General features: G+C 47.8%; 1 protein-coding gene across 1 annotated transcript in view; it reads left to right on the forward strand.

The window, feature by feature from the left end:
- The first annotated feature begins 4,198 nt into the window (after positions 1-4,198).
- The window catches only part of Serpina12 (serpin family A member 12), a 15,126-nt gene continuing 14,382 nt past the window's right edge, over positions 4,199-4,942 (forward strand). Inside the window, exon 1 of the mRNA XM_028782063.1 lies at positions 4,199-4,382. The gene's annotated coding sequence lies outside the window, so the exon portion shown is untranslated. The remainder of the gene's footprint in view (positions 4,383-4,942) is intronic.

A 4,942-nucleotide genomic window follows, 5' to 3' on the forward strand; every position in this document is an offset into this window, starting at 1 on the left:
CAATTTCCCAAACCCTGGTGATGTCCCACCAAACCAAGAAGTCACCCATCCCTACTGTGTCAATCCTTCCCAGTTCAGTGTGTGATGGTTTTGCTGGGCTTTCATTTTGCATCTCCCTGATAAGAGGCTCAGCTCCCTGCTTGCCGTTTGACTAGCTTCCGCTGTTCAGCAGTTACTCAAATCTTTGCCTGCTTCCAATGTTCTCTTTTTCTTATAGTTCTCACCAAAGACGAGTCCTTTATCATAGGCTGCATTGTAAAGTGCCTTCTCCCGGTCTGGCTCATCTCTGACCTCTCTCAGGTGGCTTTTGAATAGAGTTGTTTGTCTATGTGTTTGTGTAGTAGAGTGTGCACGTGTATGTTGTTTTTTGAGTCAGAATTTGCTCACTAAACTGGGAGCTCGCCGATTGGCTAGGCTGGCCGGCCGGAACTCTGAGGCTCTACCTGTCATGTCTCTCTTTACCAGGATTATGGGTACATGCCCCCTACTCCTTGATCTTACTGATGCTGGGGACCTGAACACATCCTCTCACTTATAGTTCGAGCATTTTATTGAGAGCTATTTCCCCACCCCAGAACAGCATCTTCAGGCTCAGGCAGTTCCTTTTAGGAGGCTGTTGTATGTGTGCCGTTTGGAAGCCTTTGCTTAACTTGAGACCATAAATACAGCCTCCTGTGTTTTCTGCTAGAAGCTTGAGTGTCTTGACATTTCGGGGGACTTGTGTGACAGAACTGGCTGTCATCAGTCTCATGAGCAGCCATGTGATAGGCCTGGGGATTCTTTCTTTGGTTTGTGCAGATACAGTGGACCAGGGCTACACTGACTCTTCTCCATGTGGAAAATGAATAGCTAGCACTATCATTTCAGGGACCCATCCTTCCTTACACCAAGGTTCATGGTGACTTGGCTGGGTAGCAGGTACCTCCTTCTGTTATCTTTCCCGTTCACTAGTCTCTTCTGTGTCTTTCTGTCTTAGTTTCAACAGCTTATAGCTATCTGCTGTTTGTAGTGTGTGTGTGTGTGTGTGTGTGTCTGTGTGTGTGTGTGTGTCTATGTCTGTGTGTCTGTGAAGGGCCACATACATGTAAACATACAAATGGAGGTCAGAGGACACCCTCAGCTGTACCATCCACTTTGTGTTTCAAAGACATTGTCTCATGTAGCCCAGGTTGGCTGAAGTTGAGGATGATGGATCTCCCGCTCTCCTTCTTCTGAGTGCTAAGATTATAAGGCACAACACCACGTTTAGCTCATGCAGTCTTGGGAACTGAGGCCAGAACGTAACATATTCTAGACAAGAACTCTATCAATGGAATCGCATGGCTTGCACTACCTTAATTTTATGAGACAGAGTCTCCGACTCGCCGGGAACTTCTTGAGTGGCTAGGCTAGCTGGCCCAGCATGCATCAGTGATCTGCTCATCTCTGTCTCCTAATTCCAGGATTACAAGCAAGCATTGCTATACCTAACTTTTCAAAAACATGAGTTCTAGGGCTTGACCTCAGGTCCCGAAGCTTGCACAGTAAACACTTAGCCAACTCTGCCATTCACCCCAGCCGCGGGATTTTTAATGATGTCCTAGATATCTCTGGAGGCACCAGAAGGAAGTCCGTTACAGAGAGGAAAGACTCTCCACCCTGTGTGTGTGTGTGTGCATCGTGGCCCTCTGGAGAATTTTGAGCCTTATTCCACACCTGCTCAGTCCAGCTCTCCAGAGGGATGTTTCATCTGAAGCTCTAAGACCAGCACATGCCCAGATAAGAGCATGGCCTCTGCCCGTGTGGCAGATATGCCAGGCTAGGATCAGAGCTGGTGATTCCTCTCTGGAGGGACCTGCTGAGAGAGAGGTAGAGAAGGCTGCCCTAGAGACAAAGTAGACCCTGTGTGCAACTAAGACACCAGGCAGGTTAAAGATGTAAAGATGTGTTTTCAATGTCTGTAATCCTTAGATCGTGCCCTCACTTTCCTGTGGGCTGCAAGACTTATGATGAGCTATTCTGGCCCCAAGTTTTCATCTGAAGAACTCCTATTCATCCTTCAGAACCCAACTAAAGAATGTTCCATTTTTGAAGCAATCCTCTGCTCTTCAGACAGGATTGGGAGATTAGTCATCTCCTTTAACCTCTCAGAGTCTCTTCTTCTCAACCTCAGTGTGTGCCCTTCTGTTCTCCTATGCACTCCTCGGATCAGAGCTTTGAATCCAGGACTAGAATGTTAAATGTTCTGAGGTCCTTTGTGGGGTCTATGTAGTAAAACCCAAGGAGGAGGGGAGAGAGACTGGGGATTCTTTATGACTCCCTTGCCCTTGCACAAAACAGTCCTGTGGGACCAGTGATTCTAAGCCACCAGTTTATAGCAATGACTCCAGATAGACAATTATTTGTATCTTTCTAGCCCCTGATGGTCATCAGGTCCAAACCTTGGGCCATACTGCATATGTGGTTGGCAGCAGCCTCCTGGTCTCCTAATGGAAGAGGTTGGTCTTTCCTCTGCTGAGGCCTCTGAGAACTGCCTGACTCTAGCTATTACCCCATGCAGCCTAAACCTGCTAAGACTTAGGTTTCTCACCCAAGACTCTCCCTGCGTGTCTCCTGTGGGAGTTTGGCCTGAAGCATAGAGAGTGTCTGGAAGAGATGGGCAGGTGTGGCCATGGGACTGACACAGGCCTCACCCTGTCATTAGTGGGCAGGGTTCTTCCCTCCCAAAGCCATGGTATAGTTGCAAATTCTGGGTCAGCACCTGACTCAATTGTTCTCAGTCTCCACCTCTGCAGCCCCTGCCCAGATGAGACCACCAGCGCTGGCCACAGGCTGTTCTCTATGGAGCACTTCTTGAGCATGATTGTACGCTGCTTCTGATTCCAGCACACATCCCCAGGCAGGCCTAGTCTCTGGGAGTAAAGAGTTGGCTGGCTCAGGGATCTTTCTGCTGAAGGCTCTGAGTCCCAAATTCCCTGTCACTCACAGCCTCAGTGACTGAGGTCATGACCACAGCAGTTTGCAGCTGAACAGTTTCTGGATAAACACTCTCCTGGTTTTCCACCTGCTCAGATGGAGGTGAGAGTCACATCCTCCAGGGTCACAGAAGCTACTGGGAATCATTACTTTGTGGAACGGGAATACCCAATGGGTCTGCTGTATGTGGCAGCTCGTTAGCAGAACTGGAAACTGACCCGTGAGGCTACTGCTTTTCCTAACCAGGGCCATTGGTTTTGGAAGGTGCTGACATCATTCCTTATGACTCTGGAAATGAGAAAAGTAGAAAGAAGAATTTTATTTTATTTTATTTTATTTTATTTTATTTTATTTTATACATTTAGAAATTTAATTCCCAAGGAATACACAGCCTGGGAAATGCAGAAAAACAAAAGAGGAACAAAATGCAAACATCATGTCATCGAATATGTGACAGAAACACACGAAGTCACCTTTGTAAGTGGCTCCAGACACTGGTACATCAGTTTGTCTTAGACTTTGACTCATTGTTGTGACAGGGAACCTGACAAAATCAGCTTTAAAAAGGAAGTGTTTATTCTGGCTTACAGTCTGAGGGTCCAGTCCGTGTTGGTAGCCATGACAGCAGGAGGCAGCTGCTCACGTGGAAACAGAAAGATGAACGCTGGCACTTAACTCAGTCTCTCCCTTTCCTTCAGTCTAGGACCTCAGTCCACTAAAGGCTATTGCTCACACTCAGGGTGAGACTTCTCACCTGAATGAACCTAATGCAAACGCCCTGCACAGATCTGTTTCCATGGTGATTCTAAATCCATCAAGTTGACAGTCAAGACCAACCATTGAGGTCTTTGGTTTGTCACCGCAACAGGAATGATGGATCTGGTTATCTGCTCATCCATTCTCAGACCATTCCTCAAAAGGATCTTCAAGGGGGTCTACAGGGTCAGAACTGACAACTAGCATGAAGCGTAAGGAAATAAAAAGAATGAAGGCAAAGGTAGGGTGAAGGAATGACTGTCTAACCACACATCTCTTACCATGGAGGACAAAGGTGATTTGGGGGTTGACTCTTCAATGTCAATACCAAAGGCGGATCCCCCTGTTGACTCTCCCAATTTCCAGACAGTGATTGAGAAACAAACAAAAAAAAAGTTGCAAAAGATATGAGTGGCCAGAGCTAAGGTAGCTCCCGCCCAGGGGGCGTAGTCTGAACATAGCTCTTCCCTGTGGTTGGGCTCTGGAGTGGGAGGTGAGGAGGATCCTTCAGGGGAAGTGGTGTAGCCATTGCTCCTGGAAGCCCATTGACTGACTCTCAGCTAGCTGCTTCAATTGGCCACACTCTGCCTCTTCAGGAGGCCCTGGAGGTATAAATAATAAAGCAAACCAAGCAGGTCCGTTTGGCCCTGTGGATGGCGCCTGGACCCACTGTAAGTATGCAACCCCTTTTGGAAAGATTTGGAGTTTCTAGCCTATACCTCATGAGAACAACTCCAGGGATAAAAGGCTGAAGGGTACTGTACTCTCTAGCCCGTGTGCATTGGAAGAAAATTCTGGATGATTTCTCATGTGTGTAAGAGCAGCCCCGGAGGAGTGCTGGGCAGGTACAGTGGAGGGTTGGTTCATTTCCATGAATATCTACTTCTGAGAAGTTTTTAGAAGAAAACTGTGCAGGGGGAGGGGGAAGGGAGACAAGGGAGCTCTTCAGAGGCAAGACAGTCCTCTTCGTCCTCTGCTTGGCCTCAGTTAGCCTCAGTGGCTGTTTGCTTCTTTCCAGCTGAGCTGCTGAGTCAGAAAGCTTCCATCATCTTACAGGTTTATGAGGGAAAAAATGAGACGTGCTGCCCCCTTGTCTGCTTAGCATATTCTCTCCCTTCTCCCTCCCCCACCTCTCTTTCTCATCTATCCTTCTCATCTCTCTCATCTCTCTCTCTCTCTTCCCCCCTCTCTTTCTCTTCCTCCTCCTCTCCCTTCTCCTCCTTCTCCTCCT

This window comes from Grammomys surdaster, unplaced genomic scaffold, assembly GCF_004785775.1.
Source record: "Grammomys surdaster isolate TR1022 unplaced genomic scaffold, NIH_TR_1.0 690, whole genome shotgun sequence".
NCBI lineage: Eukaryota > Metazoa > Chordata > Mammalia > Rodentia > Muridae > Grammomys > Grammomys surdaster.